Here is an 18515-nt window from a genome sequence, read left to right as displayed (position 1 = left end):
AGCAGCTGCAGGCACTCGTTTTGATCCACAGTTGCATGCAATTTATGGAAAACTGTAAGGCTGAGCAAAGTGAAACACACGAGGGCTGCAGGCAGAAGGAATCTATTTTCGAAACCCAACAGACACATTATTCAGACTGGTCCACTCCAACTTTCACACATGAACTTACTCGAACATTCAGTTCATTGAGTGTGATACATCATGGCATTTTATCATGAGGACCATAACGCAGCACAAGCGTTCCGAAACAGGCATGCAGCGTTTATTCCAAGTTCACAGTCACCAAACCTCAGTCATCCTCCTGAGTCAAGAGGGCAGCACAGGAGTAGCGCTACAATTTGGGGGCTTGGAGTCAGTCCCATATGATTTAGGAAGCACACGCAGTTTAGCAATAGGATGTGACGATAACAGCAGTTAGTTAAAAATCTAATGAACCAACAGCATGCTTGAGAAATAGCTGACAAAATGTCCCCAAATGCCGGTAGCACCGGTTCGTGAAAGGGGTTCTCTGAAGGCAGCTTTTTGAATTCATCCGTGCGTGAACCGAATCATATTATCAGTTAATGGCTTTCTCTTCCAATGTGAGACGCAGGCATCATTATGGAGCATTGAGTTTGAACGACATTATAGAAATCACAGAGTTATCATTTTTGCTTCTCTGTTTTGCCCCTCCTAAAATGCTACAACAGCTCCCAATTAATTTAAGGTGAGTTTAGCGTGGCAGGATGATTACTACCAGTAAAGTCAGTCAATACGAAGTGTCACTGTAAAGCTGTGAAGAAATCTGCCCAAGTGTAGACACTGTAGTCTACCAGCACACAGAGCAGGAGCCCATCACCAATGAGTGTTTGCCAAGCTGAAGAATAAGAAACGTGCCGTCTGATGTAGCGCAGCCCTGCTCACATTGCATTATTTAATTTCATTTTATTCATACGCACAATAATAAACATAAACAAAACATTACAAAGGCAAATAATAGTGCAGGAGAGGAAAATAAGCCGACTGGGCTTATATAAAAATCCTCCCCTCAAGTTCAAATTAACTAAACAAAATCAATCAATGTATACATAAAACAAAAAAAAGGAAGTTAAATGAAAGCTAAAAAGGAAAAGAGACACGGAAAAACCCAGCAAACAAACTGAGCAAAAGAAAGAAAGAAAATATAGAAAATAAAATACAGTAAAATAATTTAAAAAAATAAATAAATCCCAACATCAAAACAAAAAAAAAAACAAGAACAAAGATCATACAAACTACAAATTAATTACAAAATACTATACATGCCTGGAAATAATATACTTCACTAAATTAGATTTAAACGTTGTGTACGTAGATAATAGTTTTAACGACTTTTCTAAAGAGTTCCAAAGTTGGGGACGCAGAATTTGATAAAGAAATTATGACTCGATGAGTCATTGTTTCTATAATCCCTGGCCATGACTCTGCTTTTCCTCTCGCCTCATCTGTGGTCACCGTCCAACACCCATTCTTTCACTCTGCCACCCTTCAGCTCCTGCCCCCCCCTCCACAAAAAGGACGTTTCATGTTGTTTATAACATCACCGGCCATGACATGGTCTTTCGTGTCCACTAATCCCTCAACATGGTCTCTAATCTTTTCTTTTTTGTTGTGGTCCCTCCGAGGCTGTCAAAACTCAGCTTCATGTCAAAGAAAAGAGAACAGAAACACATTCTGAAACACAAGAATTCATCTTTTCAACTGTCTAGATGCCTGCTTCTTCGGATTCAACCACTCTCATTTTTGGAAAGACATTAACATTATATTGCAAATGTGTTCTTTATTCTTCCTTTTTTTCTGCAGGAAATGAAACATGGTGAACAGATGGGCGGGGCTAAGGCAACCCATTCCTACAAGGCCTATAATCCCAATTGTGATGGATGTAAATACAGTGGGATGAGACACAAGGCATGATTTATTTCCTTCTTAATCACTAGCAATGCTAATTTAGAGGGACATCAATCCCAATTGTTCTAAACTGTTTCCAACTTGACTCTCATCTTGACAGTTATTCCTCTACATCAGGCATCGTTTCATTCTTGGAAAACTTGGGAAGACTTGCAAAGTCAAGCCTTAGGGAAGAAATGTGCTTTCAGTCAAACAGTTTGTGGCATACAATCCAAGTCTCCAAAATCGTCCCTTTTATCTCATTGATACTTTTCAGCAATCTTTACGACCCATTAACTTTATCCCAGAGCATGTATCTCACACAGCCTCGGGCTTTTAGCTCCACGGGGATCCGGGTATTTTCATTGTACTTCGTGATTCATATGGGAATTTAGGGAACCCCTTTCCGGAAGAAGTAGCTCAAATCTTTCTAATTCTTATATGATGCTCTGATTCCAAAAATGGGCCTCAGAATTACATCTAATGTCATGCAGAAGAACAAATTATTTATTCCAACATGACTTCAACCATTCAAAGACCACAGGAAAGTTAAACGGCTAAGAGCTCACATTCAAATTCACACAATTCCTAAATGTTTTAAAAGAAAATAAATCACAGACAGTCAAATGGCATTAAAAAAAATGGACATGAGCTCCCCAATATAGGAAAAACCAAACAAGAAAGCAGTGAAGATGAATTTCTTCACCAGTGAATCCTCAGGGGCTTTGGAGGCAAATGAGACTTTCAGACCTAATCCTCAAAAAGCCAACTAGAGGATTTTTAAATGTGAGGAAAGCACTGCTGCGTAAAACAGAACATCCTATGTCGCCAAATTATTTTCTTCAAAATGCTGCATATTTAAAAGAAACTTGGGTACAAAAAGAGTACAATACATATGCAATTGTTGCCAGACGTAATGTAAGTTCCATATAAATGAAAAGTATTTAAGTATATTTCAACAAAGCACAAAATTCAGCAACCGCATAAGACATGGCTTCAAAAAGAACCACGACCAGCAACATATTCTCAGATCCGTAATTTTCGTCAAATGTCAGTCTGCTAAAAAGGCATGTGGCTTTAGAAATCAGCCAATACGTGTCATAATTTATTAAGACTGTTGATTACGCTCCCAGATAATTATCTATACGGAATAATCTACTCACAGCAGCAAGTTATCCCAGCGGGAGTTCAACACGAAACAACAGACGGCAAGAAAGTGATTACATCTCTCTCGGCTGGAGAAAACATCAATCACTCCCCGGCACAAGTTTGAAGATAACTTCAGATGAGATACGCAATGCATTTTTATTCCTTGCATTTTAAACAAGAGAAATAAAATGAGCATAAGCGCAAATTGAAACAAACACTTACTTTTATTTTATGTACTGGTTTTTTAGCAAGTAGAATTAAAACAGTAAATGGATGAGAATATATAAGAAGTAGTACAAATAAATATGCAGGGCAAATTAAAAAACAGAAGATGCAGCATTTAAATGGAAAGAGATTATTTACTTTCCAGATAATTATCCATCCATGGTAGAGGAACCTCTAAAGGACGCCCCCTGGAGGCCTTCTAAGAACAACCTGAAGTTGGTCCTTTCTACATGAAGGAGCAAAGCTCTAATCTACTTTGAGTCCAGCCACCCAACCAAGAATGCTCACACAATCTAAATGCATTCTTTCAGTCACTCCCAAGGGTGCAAGGTAGAGCATTCAGTAATCCAGAAGCTTTGCATTAAGGCTCAGCTTCCATCTTTACCACAACTGACTGTTATATCAATTTACTGCTATGACCCATGTCCCTCCCCTCGCTCATGTATAAGAGCCCAAGATACTGATATCGTCAGAGAGGGCAGTGAACCAATTTCTGGAAGAGGGACATGTCATCAAATTATGAAGGTTTAACTCTTACGCAGCTTCATACTTGGATCAATATTTACTTCAGCAGAAAAATGAAACTTGATTTGACATATATATATATATATATATATATATATATATATATATGTCATCTGGTAACCCATCCCAGTCTGCAAAACTCAAATGCACATAATTATATCGCATGGCATGCGTGTTACACTCTGTTCGAGATTCTGTAATTTTCCTCTTCGGAATGTCACTCAAAGGAGTAAGAATTTCAAAGATGAGAGGGAAGGGAAAACGTCATTTGCATACAAGACAGTTTGACATGACTTCAGAGATGCATTTATGGAAGTGCAATGTCAAAATTAGACAATCACAGACAAAGAAAAAGTGAAGACGGGGAGAATCACAGGGAAGTTTTGTCTTGAATCAACATTGTTGAAACTTTCTCTTTTTCAGTGACAAGCTAAAAGCATGTAACACGGCTTTGGCTGATTTCCGACTAAATCCTGACATGAAACACTGCCATCTAAAAATGTGAAAAAATTGTTTGCAGGTATTCAAATGCTGTCTCAAACCAAACATTTAGAGGGACAGCAAATTGACAGAGTGGCTGAAGATGCCACTTTTCTTCTGTTCCCTTTGTGTTTGAAAAATAGATTAAACTGTCTCCCTTTTGTTGCACTTATGGATAAATAGCCATTTTTTCATTGACGGAAGTAAAAACTATTCTGTTTCACTATGTATCAGCGAGATTTGCTGCTGTCTGCTGCTAACAGCGTGCAAAATGTCTGTTGTCACATTTACTTCTGCCGTTTAGCCTGCTTCCAACATTTTTATCAGAGTTCCTATCAGGATTGCTGAGATATGTTATGTTATCACCCAAACCTAGTAAAAAAAAGCATCAACAGTTTTCTGTTTCAGGTGCAATTAAACTGTACTGTAATAAAAGCAGTTTTTGAAAATATAATATAGTTCCTTTGTTTGGAGGGGTGCTTTCTATTGATTCATGAAAAACAAAACATTACCAAACAATTTGCAATATAATTGCAATGCTTCCCAATTCCACAAACATATTAGGTGTGTGTGATATCATTGTCTGAATTTCAAACAGCTAAATAAGTTGTGAAACATGTGGGAAATTATGTTTTATCCTGACTTGGCTGAAAGACGAGGCCCAACGTTGTGATGCTGTTGGTCCAATGTGTTTGATGTAAGCCAAGAGAACAAGGGAGTACTTGTGTGTCATTGCTGGCTCTTGACACACTGATGGATATTTCTAAATTATTTCAGCCTCATTATCGATGGTTTGTACGTCACAGCAGTGACACAAAGCTCAATCAGATTTCTAGAATGAGGTCATTGAGCGGATGTAGCTTGATAAAGTAATGGGGTCACACCTCTTTTGTCAATGTCATCATAATGCTCGGAGGTCAAGCGAGGGGATGGGGTAAAGGCAATTTTTGAATCATCATTGTCCCTGACAAGTTTCAACTACGACAAGGCTGGACAGTGAGGTGTAAAAAATCTAAATAGAATAATAAACAGTAAAAATAACTCAAATGTGGGTCCTCTTTAATGCATATTCTGTGTCAATATGAAGCTAGCTTTAAAGCCTTTTAATAGCGCTGGTGGGTTGACAGCAGTTTTAGTCTTTTTTTTGGAGAGTAAAATGGTCGAGACTGCGAGCAGTTCAGACATGGGAAGATTAGAAGGAGACGACTGCCTGTCTATTTGAGGCTGACTGGAGAGAGCAAGGATGAGAAGCAGAAAGACAGTGAAGGAAGACAATATATGCTGATGCTCAAAAAGACCTGAGATCATCTAGCCCAATATGTTCTGTGAAGGGGAACAATTAAAGGTTATGCCAGGTCAAGTCTATCTTGAAATGCCATTCTTTTTCCACTAACACTTTCATTTCCAATAGTGGGCATCCGGTGATTGACGGAAGCACAGTTCAATATAAAAATGTTGGAATCAACATCAAGTATGCTGGTTATCCTGTTCAGTCTATTATCAAGTCCAGATTTGATTTGATTTTTACAAAATACAAAGCTGGATTGCTGCAAATGGCTTCGTACAAGAGGAGGACACTGAGCACTATAGTATCCCTTACACTGACTGCAAGGGCTGAAAATCTGTTTGGTTGTAAAACTGATTTTCCTATAGACTGATACAAAAGCAGACGCATGATTAAAGTCTGGACTCTGGAATAATGCATTTTATTTGTTTGCACTTTCTTTGGTGGTGACCGTGCCAATCACTGCCATATCGTGCTGCCAATCATTTTGAAGCAGCTCATCCATATCAGTGAAAGGAGTCATCAAAGGCATAATCCTTCTAATGGAATACCGTTCTCAGTCTCACTTTTTCCAACTCTTTTCCTCAGATTCATCAGGTAGATGTTCTGTTCTCTGGTACCGTTTTCTGATACTTGGAAGACTGCTGACTTCAAGTGTCTCTTCATTAGTCTTAATTATGTATATGCAGGTCAGGAGGAGGGAGGATGTGATAGGACAATTTACATATTTCCATCTAGCTCCAAATTGTTATTGGAAGGAACAGCCCCATTTGGTGGTCAGCGATGTTATGATGTCACTAATCAAGGGGCGGTGTTTGAAGTGGTCAATAAAGTTCCCGACTCAGGAGGTCGGGGGAGAGAGAGAAAAAAGAGAGCGAGATGGCAGCAGGGCCAAGAGGTCCGTGTCATCACTAGGAGAAAAGCAACTGGTGCCTGCGTGATTTCATTACCGGTGCGTTTGCTGATTAATAACATGATGGTAGGGAAAAATCCCCATCATGATGTGAGCAACAAATGGATGCTGCAGGGTAGGAGTCTCTCTTCAGCATCCGTATTCAGCAGGAAGTGATCACTTGTGGGGTGCATCATCATCATTAGCCACTGAAGGTAATAAACACACTCGGATGTACCTTATTATGCATTGCATATCTTCATGTTATACCCAAACACTTTAGGCATGTATTATAATCTTTAGCACTGAAATAGTAGTCCAACAATAATTCAGAGTCCAGCATGCTGTCTGCTGGATGGTTTCTATGGCGACGCTTAGGAAGTCATAGTTTATAGACTATAATAGAGACCACATATTAAAAGTTGTCTCCCGGTGTTCTGTTCCAGTTGGTGCTGTGCACATGGACACGGCAGCAAATGCCGAATCCACCAAGCCGAAGCTATTCAGTTTGACTTTCGGTGGCTGCTGCCAACAGTGAGCCGTCACAACACAGTCCCACTTGACATCTGCATGAACATTTTCAATGGAGCCCAGCTGTGGCCCGCTGATGAATAACCAGTCTCAGCTTTGTCATGGAAATGATCTGCTTATTTTCCTTCCATCCATGTACACCCCAGGCTGTGATCCAGGATTAAAGCCAAAGGCCAAATGTGCTCATTTCTGAAGAATTCCATTTCATTATATTGCAAGACTGACTTCATTGTAGACATTTTTAGTCTTGTATGGCTTAACATTGTCAGGGTGGTTTTTGTTGACCACGATGACCTCCATCTTTCTTTCCCGTGCTTAGTCAATTAGTGCATCTTTCACCAAACAAGCCGTGCCCTGGCTTGGTTACTTCCCGTCCACTACATTAGCCTCCTGCAGCCGTGCAGACTTAATCACTTTTGATTTCAAGCTCAGCTCAGTTCTCACTACATTTAACCTTGATTTTAAACTCCATTGAAATCTGAACTAATATTCACGTGTCACTGCAATTAGATTCTAAAGTAATGACTAGCGCTCAGTTAACGCACAGATTGATTTGAGCACAGAGGAAAAAACATTTTCAAGTGCAATGCTTCCCTGATAGCAGCATGATGAACCGGACTGTACATCCTTATTCAATGTGGCAGCAGCATTGCTGACTGAAGAAAAGGGTGATATTAAATGCATTCCAAGTCAAAGTATGTGATAGTGCGCTTTCCTGTGCACAACGTGCCTTATGTAGTTGTACATTGTTTCCTGATATTTCATTTTGACTGCTCCAAGACAATGGAAATTATATGTGTAGCTGGAAACTAGCAGCTGAGTGTATCATACTTTATTCTGTAAGGAAAACGTGAGCACTCACACCATCGAAATGAAACCTAGTGGCTGCTGAGCATTCCGGTCCATTAAAGCTGCTGTCAGGGAGTGTTTCTGAGTCTCTCTGTATGGCTGCTCAATGCTGATGGGAAATGGCAGCTCCAGTCAGCTCTAGCAAGGGCTTCCATTTGATTATAAGGAACTGAAACTCAAACTTAGAATTACTGGTGTTCAGGATAAAAAGAAATATTGAATTATTTTTACTTTAGCTATGCTGTACGTAACTCAACATTGTGTCATTTGTATTTATACCGCTGCCGGTGGAAAGGACAAAAATACATTGCCAAATTGATCTTAAAAAACCAATGTGGAAATTGTTCTATTTCAATTTAATATACGAGGTAAAATGTAAAACCTCTGAGTTTTTATTTTACTCAAACGTAGTTATTTTCTGTAAGTCCAGGCATGTCTGGAATCTTTTTTTTTATGTGTTCTTGTGCTCCAATAATCCCTGATTAAGGTGCCCTAAATATATTTGTTTCCATTGCCCCAAAAATCCCTGGGTATGATCATGAGCTCATCAAATGTCACGAGAGAATCATATTTATTTGTCCGTCACTATCAAATCTTCTGTCAGATTATATCTTACAATGAATGAGACAAAGGTCAGGTACATTGAAAAACCGAAAACATGAAGGATTGTTGTTTTGGATAGATGAAGAGCATTTTTTGTTTGTTTTTAATCAGTACCCAATGTGCAACCGGATGATATACTCGACATTATTATATCAGACTTAAGATAAAAAATGTTCACTGTTCAACCTTCTATGCCCCCCCCCCCCATACAGATCTTCAAAGAAGATGGTTATATAAGATGAACCAATCATCTGCATTGAGTCATCGCTCAACTACGTTGTGATCTATAATGGCAAGGCCTTGGGTCACATATTCAATGAGAAATGTTCATTTTTCATGTCAGAGGAATAACTGGAATAAATCAAAGCCTTCAAGGTAATGCTGTAAAACACGAGTAGTTTTCTCACTGTTACCATGTGTGTATACATGTATACTGTTCATACGTGTGGAGAAAAGGTTTAGTTACATTCAGTTAGCAACAAGACATTCAGCTCAGTGACATCTCTCACTGGCAGCACAAAACACACATTCAATTCCATGTTTGTCGTTTCATGTACCAGTTCATTTAGAGTGTGCGGCTGCTACTTCCATTGTTTACTTTTCTATTATCTATTTATGTGTTTGTATCATGTTTAATTACCCATGTAGATGGATTTTTATTCATGAACTAAACCAACTTTTTTTATTGTATTTGTGGTATTTGAAGAACACCGAAGAATAATTATTTACAATATAAGTGTAGAGTGGCTTATTTTTCCTGTATGTTATCTGTTGTTTCTCATTTAAGTTTATTAATAATGTTGTATTATTCAATATTTAGCCTGGAAAACAGAAGTAGTATTTTATAACAGTGATGTGATAGAGTGTCATAAAGTCATCTGAGAGAGAGAAAATATTGTAGCTGCCCTACCCTATATGGTAAAACTCCGAATCCAGGTGATGTCCCATGAATCACATTTTGAAAAAACTCATAGAAATGGAAAATAAATGCTAAATTATAAGTCAGTCCACTTTTGTTTCTAGAACACCAGCTTGCTTTTTTTAAATCTCAGAGCGAAGCAGGATCGTGGGCTTGTAGACAATCTTGGTTAAACTGCTGGTACATAGAAAAGGCTTCAGATGAATGTAGATGACCCACTTTAATCAGAAAAACATTCAAAAGGAAGAAAACTAATGAATGTTTTTCTCTTTTAGAAATGTATACAAGTGTATTTGTTTTTTATAGCACTTTAGAACTTTATATATGATCAAACAATGTGCTCGTATCATGACAGTAAATAAATGTACAGATTGAATTATTACACGTGGGAGAAGTTTGAGACGAAACTCACTTTGGCAGACAAGGATGACTCAAAGTAACAACAATGGGTCATACCGAGTGGCTGCAGTATGAATCGCTGGGAGAGTATCTGTCAAGAGCTAAAATACTTGACCCGTTTATCCATAGGAAATTATAACATATTTGTGTTGTAGCAACTTATTTTGCCATTTTGTATTTATTTTTTTGTTACCTTCAATGCTGCCTGCAGGCACAAATGCTGACAGCTCCCTGAAAACCTGATGGAATGTGAGTGGAAGACAGTTTAATCATGGACAAATATGATTGTTAGGGAAAACATGAAGTCCAGCTTTTTGTAATGTATTTTACGAGCAGGAGTTGTACTGTATTGTACTTTAGACTGACACTCGAAAAATAAAGAATAAATTGAAAAATGACCATACAAAAAAAATAGCACTATCCAGCCTAATAAAAATAAAATAAATACTGAAAACAAAACATGAGGGATAGCAGCAAAGAGGAGGAGGAGTAATAGGAGGAGTGACAAATCTTTTAATCGGCCTCTCTCTCTCTCTTGCTATGTTTGCTTTGTGCTGGTTTTGGCCGGAACTCCCCGTCGATCTCCTCGTAAATTGCCTGCGTCGATGCAGCCTCACAAGCCTCCACGCTCTCCCCTAGTCCCACTAAAACGGTCACGCCAATAAAAGCCCATTCACATGTAACGAATTGCAAGAGAAGCTAAAGACTAAATGGGTTGATTTAGTGACAATTGCTGATGATCCTCAATTGAGTTAGGATTGAGCTGACCAGCCTTTCAGTCCCACGCGACTGCTGGAATCATTAGGGATTTCTAAAGGGAAATGAAGGCAGCCGATCCCTACTCCTTGCTAGTTATAGGACTTTAGGACGATGTAGAGTATGAAGGAAAATACCTAATCACGGAGATGCTGTAAAGCAGTCTATGAGTGTACGCTCACAGTGTATCATGATATATATATTAATTACAGATAAATTAATTACAGATAACTACAATACAAAATAAGTTTCTATTGCTTAATCCGACTGACTGAAACACCAAACTGGTAGATATTTTTGTAAATATTGCTGGGCTGGCCAGGGGTTGCTGGGCTACTGACAAAAAAGCGACCAAGCAAGCAACCGAGGACAGATCCCCTCTCAATGGATTCCAGCCAAAATGCAAAAAGTAAAAGAAATAGCAGGAAAAAATTAACAATGTGAAGACACAATCCTCCATCAATTTAAGGGTTATCTACCTCTGAAGTCAAATGGATTCACATTACCACACACTTAAGCAGATACTGTTCTCAGCATATATATATAAATGCACTGTGGAACTACATGAGGTATATGGATGTTAATAAACGTTTAAATACAGGAACATCAAGTATCTGCCTTATAGCGCTGCAAATCCAGCGTTAATCTGTGCTTCACCTTCACAGGCAGAAATCTGACAGATGTAGACAAAAGCATGAACATGAAATGTGAGCTTTCAGGTAAGATTATCTTTAAAAGGCTGAGTCTTGGTCAGGCAGAGGAACATGAACAAAACAAAATCAAACATGTGCAGTGATTATAAGGGAAAAAAGCAGCTGGCAATGAAAAACAACACAGACGTGCCTTTGTCAAAGCAATTCTGATTTTTAGTAGACCATGCCAGATGCCTGTGTGTCTGGCTCACCGTTATGCTAGGGCCGTATTTGTAAAACAAATAGACTTCATTAGGTTAAAAAAAAAAATGCATGAAATATATGAAGCTGTGGGAAAGAAGTTGGTAGAGCTTGGGGGCAGTCTGCCACCTCTCCTACTTCAAAATACATGACAGGAAATTAATACTGTGTATTTATAAAAACACAGGTTTATGTGTGAGCTTTCTTCATCAGAGTGATTGTGCATATACGCCTAGGTTTAAGTGTGTTTCCTTACACTGTTATAATCCCCCCCCACCCATTCAAATACAACGTGGAAAAGAATGGCACCGTTCAGAGCAATCGCAGGAGGAGCGTCTTCTCTTAAAGAGATCAAGTAATTGGGCAACGTGGGCTCCTACAGAAACAGGACATTGCAACTAAGCGTTCTGTTAGTTTGCATCTGTGGTGTAAAATTATTTTTCTATTGTTATTTTGCATTAAATGAGAAATTTTATATTGGTTTTATTTTTATTGCTAAATTTGTATTGCTAAATGTCGATGATTTATGTACCAAGGACTTTCAACGGAAACAAGACTGCAAGGGCTTTTTTGAAATGCTCCTCTTAGACAGGATGTTTGACTTTATTTGTACTGTAATACATGCTGCTGTGTGACTGTACTTGTACTCTATTATATCTAATAAATATATTAATCATTCATCATCAAAGCATCAATTGCAAAGCAACAATGGTGCACTGACTGGCAGGTAAGACCTTCAGCGAGCGAATAACATGTTACAGCACTACGTTGTACAACACAAGCTAACATTTAATCTCCTGCCACTCTAAAAATTAAATGCCTGAACAAGTCCAACTAAATAAATAATTTGCTACGTGAAAAGACATAACAGTAGACAAAAACATGTTGCTGCCCCCCGATGAAGCCTATGAGACACGTTTACCTTCTTCTCTTCGACAAAAATAAAACCGCTGCTTGATGAGTCTACATTCCACCAGCTACACATTAAGGTCTGTTTAGAAAACAGCCATTGGAACTGAGAATCAGACGGGCTGACATTACCAAGCAGATAGAGTGCGTATATTGTCTGAAAAGGTCAGCGTAACAGGTTTCGTATGAGTTCAGAGACTCCGACTCGGAGGCTCAAGAGAGAGAGCGAATGAAAAGGCAGGCGAGAAGAGCGAGGGCATCTGCTTTGACCTAGACAGGGAATAAACAAACAAACACGCTGCCAGGCAATCAGAACACACACTGAACAAACAGGGAGGCTGACAAATCTCCCTCATATCTCTGGAGCAGAGCCAGGTAGCACACAGGTTAGAAAGGTGAGGTGTTGGAACAACACACGGCTGGTGTTGATGTGACTTTGTAGCAAATCCCTCTTATTTGATCCATTAGATTAGCCCTCTTTTCTCATTGATTACACATATGGTTTCAATTCTGAAATAATAATTAGTCACCCGTTCAAGTCCCAGCGTCATTACCCTAACTGAATGGCTTCCTCTTCTGAAGGTCAATGAGGTGATTAAGCTGACTAAGTGTTGATTACTCTTTCATGGAGGGCTGTAATGGTCCTGCTCTTACAAAAGTAACATCAGGGATCATTTATCATTTATGACCGGGTGTTGCTAACGGCACGACGTGAAACATATACCCGCCGTTGTCAGTATAGCAGCAGAGCTCCAAGCCCAGTGTGTGCCATGGGCACTTATCATTGCTTATTATATTACACAATACGAGGAGAAAGCCAAATCGATTCAATGCTTGATGCTTTTCAGAATAGCAATATGGACTTTTTAGTGCAACACAGAATTAAATCCGTTTATGTATGATTGCATAGCCACACTATTAAAACACACCTGAGACTCACCTCAACTCCTTTAAAGGTCACCTGGTTATCATATTCCAATTAGGTGTCTATGATTCTAATGAGCTGTGAGCCTTGTGTTGTTGTTATTTGGTTTCTCTCCACCACTGTTTGTTGTCATTCTATTAGCTGAATCTGCGACATTAATTACAGACATATTTTACAGTAAATACAAGTTAATGAGCTTTTGTGAAATTGGTTTGACGTGACCTTTTCATTTATTCATTAAAACCGCCCCCCTCCCCGTGTCAAATTGCATTGTTGATGGTTGCTGATATAACGAAACACGGCCCTCTAAAATATACATTAAAAAAAAAAACACAAAAAAAGCCTTTCCAATCAACATCAGGGACTTTTTTTTCATTCCTTGCCATTTTCAATCGATCATTTAGCCATGTCATCCATAAATCTGTAAAATGCCCTTTTCAAGCTGCTCATAAACACCCTCATAGATCTCCAAAAGGCAAGAGCTGTTGATGGCAGTGAACCCACATCGGTTCAGCACCCCCTGTAGTCACGATGTGATGAATGCCAGAAAGAATGTCGACATTACAGTCAGCCAGGCAAGCAGCACATTCTGGGTGGAGGTGTCAAAGGGAAGTAGCGAAGATTTGTTCAATTAGGGTGAATGAAATTGCTGATACATATGGCCTCAAAACCATTAAACCCTTTGGCAAATAAATACTAAGCAGTTGCTGGAGTGTTTTGACCCGACTTCCATTTGTCTGGAGTACATAACTTCAGTAGCAGGACCGCTGTACGTAGGCCTGTGTAGGAGTTTGTGAAACCTGTTGATATCAATATTTAAAACACAAACCATCCGACGATTCTAGCAAAAATAAACGATCATGTTTGCATGGATATAAACATCTTTCGATTTAGCACTGAGAAATTACAGATTGCAATTACCCTGAGTCTTACACAAGAAATCGTTGCCATGAAAACAGATACATGTGCATCATTCCTGGTGTACAATTGACCTCCACCTAATTAGTAGCACTTTTTACCATGGAAATGCAACAATTATTCAAACTGGTAGGGCCAAGTGTCAAGAAGAAATAGTTCATCTTTTTTTGAGATACGTCTTGGGCACCCAGGCATCACCATTAGTGTACATGGTGGAAAGTCCTATATGACAACTAATGTAATATATCCATATAACAAGACAAACGCAACAAAAAACAAACAAAATGAATTGTAAAGGTGCAAAGAGACTTCATTTAACAAATATATATATAAAAGCCATAATCATAATTCGTCAGACACTGAATTATTCTCATCACAATCAGTGTGGAGCAGTCTATGGCCCCGAGGTTCATTAAACTGGTCTTTCGAGCAGCAGCTCCATTATCTTATTGCCTTTACTGTCAAGAAACATTAGGAGGTAAGGTGGGTGACGGTGGCGGCTGCTTTGGGCCACTGCGTTCAACTCAGAGCTGGAAATCCAATATTGAAGGAAAGATAGATGTTGAGAGGAAAAGATGGATCTAAACTCTAAAGGTATTACACCGCCTCTTGTTTTTCAATGTAGATGTAAATTACTTCAAGTACCTGCAAGCAGCATTTTTCCTTCAATAATTCATGTTTGTTGCAAAGGGAATCAAGAAATAAGAACTTTATGAGTGTAGCACTTCAATGATTGCATTTTATTTTTTTTAATTAAGACAAACTGCAGATGAATGAACGCACATAACCAGGCCAGTGGAAACATATGACAGTCATAAAGGCAAAAGATATTTAAACACCAAAGTAGAAATAATCTTACTCTGACTACTGCCTTGTGCTTTGTGCAAACATCATGGCGTTCTTCGAGGTCTTAATTTTACCAAGAAGAGCATGAAACAATGGGATACGGGATATTGGAATCAGTCTCGACAATAGTTTGCCCTGGCTTCAATTTGATTTGCTCAGCTTTCCATGGATGAGTAACTCGGTGTTATCACTCTTCTTATTCATCCTGCAGGATTTTGACTTTCCATTAAGCATAAATTTCAAGTAATAAAGGTCCAACATCATACTGTCATTATCAGTATAATAGAATTATCAGTATGAAGTTTCTCACGTAAAACATCTCTCACATGTATTATAAGGCTGCCCTTCTGTATGTGTGGGACTCAAAATGCAAATGAGTGGTGACTATGCCACACCCATTTTCTAACGTGGGTGTGTCTTGTTGTGGCCGAATCTTTGCTCAAGTGTGCGTGTGTGATCAGAGCAAACTGATAACCTGTTGTGTTTCCTACCTGGATGAGGTGCAAATTATATTATGTTGTCAATATTGGCCTCAAATCAGAACAGCGCTACACAGAAAATTGCTATATTTGATGGGTGGGGTAAGCTAAATATTCTTGTGTGTGTGTTTTCTTTTTCTTTTTCCAAGACTGGGACTTCTTCAAACAGACAAAGACACAGAGTGTAGTTGGAAAACCATATACAAATATATTTTGCATAATATGTGAATTTTAATAAACCCAATTACTTTTTCTCCTAGGATTCTCAGTCATGACTACATCACAATATATACAAATTAATATTTGACACCGTCCTGATCTGCATGGTAAATCACACTAAAGGAAGAACTAAAGTTCCACTGAAAATGCTCTTTACATAAATGTAGCCTGAGACTGAAGGGCTCTCATCCACAGCCAGGAGAATCCCAGAGGCACAAGGATCACGGGGGAACTACAGCAATGCTTCAAATACTGCATATGTAAGCAGTAATGCAGCATTCAAAATATGTAATATGTTATCCTGACCACCTTATATTTGTACTTCCTGAATTTTTAAGTCATTGCCCGCCAGAGATACTCTTCATCCTCCTAATTATCTCCCAAGCCCATGCAGACATCTCACTCTTATGATTGTCATTCTATTTAGTTCTGCTACACAAATAATAAGACTCATGCGTAAATATAATATAAATTATTCAAATATATGAGACATCATAACCGGTAAATAATGCTTCTCATTAGGATTTCAAACTTTCAGGTTACACACACAGACACAGCAGCATTTTGCTGCAAGGCGTAAACTGGGCAAATTAAACTTGTCTCATCTCAGGGCAGAATGAGAAAGATGGGCTTGGACAGCTTCACATAATGCTGCAGCGTGGGCTTGTGCGGGGAACCGTCTCAGACGTACATGGATTGTCTGTTCCTGTATTCTGTCTCCTGCTAGTTAGACCCAAGAAGGTGCTGCAATGGAGATCGGCATCTCCATGGTTCCATTTGCCAGTACGGGACGTTCTGTAAGACAATCCACAGAGGTCTGGCAGCACCTTCTGACATTACTCAGTTTTTACTGCAGCGTTCATGGATACTACCCCCCCCAGACTCAAGTAGGTGACATGATTTGGTGGGAGACAGGGATCCAGTCACCTCTGTCGACCGTTACAGCTACCTCTGCATGGAGTGTCCCTATGCCACATCCTGTACCGTCAAGTTTGAGTTCATTTGCATGCAAAAAAATCACTCCAAGACGGGAGCACTTCTTGTTGACCGAGTCAAACCGGGGTTCAAGCTTTTCTTTCAGCATGTCAGAGAGGCATCAAGAACCGTCAGCGCGAGTACCGACAAAGGTCAGGGGTAAGCACACGAGCTGAAGCAAGACAATACTTCCATCAAAAGACATCTAACCATTCTCTGGAGAAAAGAAAGAGAAACTTAAATTTAGACATTCAAGGCTACACCTGTAATATCACCCCTGGCAAAAAATGTTTTATAAAAAATGCCTTCCTGTGTGACTGACAGATTTAAAATTAGACGTTTTTTGCAAATCTTCTACATTGACTCACGCAATCCTGAGGGTATGCATGTCTCAGTTTGACTAACTGTCTTGCATCCTTACATCGTCATCGGTACGGCACCGCCACACACTCCAGACAGGGTGTGCTGTACCGCTCAAGCCACAAGGCATACATTGCATATACGCGATCACTGTTACATTATTACATCACTCTCATAAACCGGAGAAGAAATTGTAAAAAATATATCAAATTCCTTGACTATTAATTGCAAAACTAAGAAAAGCAATGGGATCACTGGCTAGACAGGAGTAATGGAACCGCAAGGGAGGTAAACACTGAGACACAGGGGAGTGTGCAAAACACCATCTTGCTCAACAGAGTAAAAGCAAAATGAACTGTGAGGGACACTGACAAATAGTGCACTGATTTGTACCCGAGTGAACAGCAGGAGAAGGTTTTGCTGTGACACATATAGAATGAGAGGCTGTGATGACAGATGCAATGTCATACAGGGACAGCGTTTCTAACAATTTCAGCTGGAACATTTCACAGGGAGCAACATGCAGAGGGAGGCAAAGCGGCAATTCAGTCGGTTGCTGCTGCTGCACAACATATTTGATACAGATGGCCGCTAAAGAATAATATAATCTGGACAATATATTTTTTCAGAATTGAGAACGCAGTGTGCCGTGTGTGTGTTTGTCACACTGGAGGACTTGCAAAGTAATTCAAAAGTGTCATGCATACCTTGTGCTGCCGGATTTAATGTATTTATTTATTTTTTCATTTTCAGTAATCGATTTGCGAGAAAGTTGCTGGCAAACACAGCACGTTGTCGGAAAAGGAAAATTACATTAAAATAATTACTGTTTCTGAAGAGAAGCACTTTTCTTCCCAAATAACCATCTACCAATTGTCTAACAGTCCTTGTGGATGGTGACAGAGAGCTAGTAGAAAGAGGGGAGATTTATTTTGGTTTTTAAATATAACATTACAGTATATATAAAAGCTGTTTAAATGTACTCAAAAAACAAAGTACACATCTGTTTTTTTTTTATCTTAGAAAAATACAATAGTACAGTCATAATGCATTCAATGGATGCATGCATCTTTCAAACAGCTACATGTAGTGGATTATTTCCTGCTTCTGACAGCTTGAAACAAAGGCAGATCTTTCAAGCTAGATCTGGCGCTCTCTTTCTGTCTCTCGTCTCCATAACTCTGAGATGAGTGATGAGCGGCCCTGTGAACTACTGATGTGTCACAGAAAAATCACTGCAGCTAAAGTTGACTGGACTTGGGGCTCCCTGCCAAAACCTCAGAACAAAAGAAGAGCTTTAGAGGAGAAAGAACAGAAAGGAGTTGGCTGGCCATCTTTATTCAGCTTCTCCGCCTCACAGCCACGTTCACAGTCCAAAAAGCTTGATCACTCATGTATGCAGGTTAGACAGAGTCAAGTGCATGGTACATTTCAGCAGCTCCAGCCATCGAGGAAGGGAATGCTGCATTGTAC

General features: G+C 39.2%; 1 protein-coding gene across 1 annotated transcript in view; it reads right to left on the bottom strand.

Annotated features, from left to right (window-relative positions):
* LOC137914122 (neurexin-2-like) overlaps positions 1–18515 on the bottom strand; it is a gene marked incomplete at its 3' end in the record, with an annotated part of 146204 nt that overhangs the window by 113840 nt on the left and 13849 nt on the right. The window lies entirely within an intron of this gene.

This window comes from Brachionichthys hirsutus, unplaced genomic scaffold, assembly GCF_040956055.1.
Source record: "Brachionichthys hirsutus isolate HB-005 unplaced genomic scaffold, CSIRO-AGI_Bhir_v1 contig_742, whole genome shotgun sequence".
Classification (NCBI taxonomy): Eukaryota; Metazoa; Chordata; class Actinopteri; order Lophiiformes; family Brachionichthyidae; genus Brachionichthys; species Brachionichthys hirsutus.
This window is presented reverse-complemented; position numbering and strand designations above follow the sequence as displayed.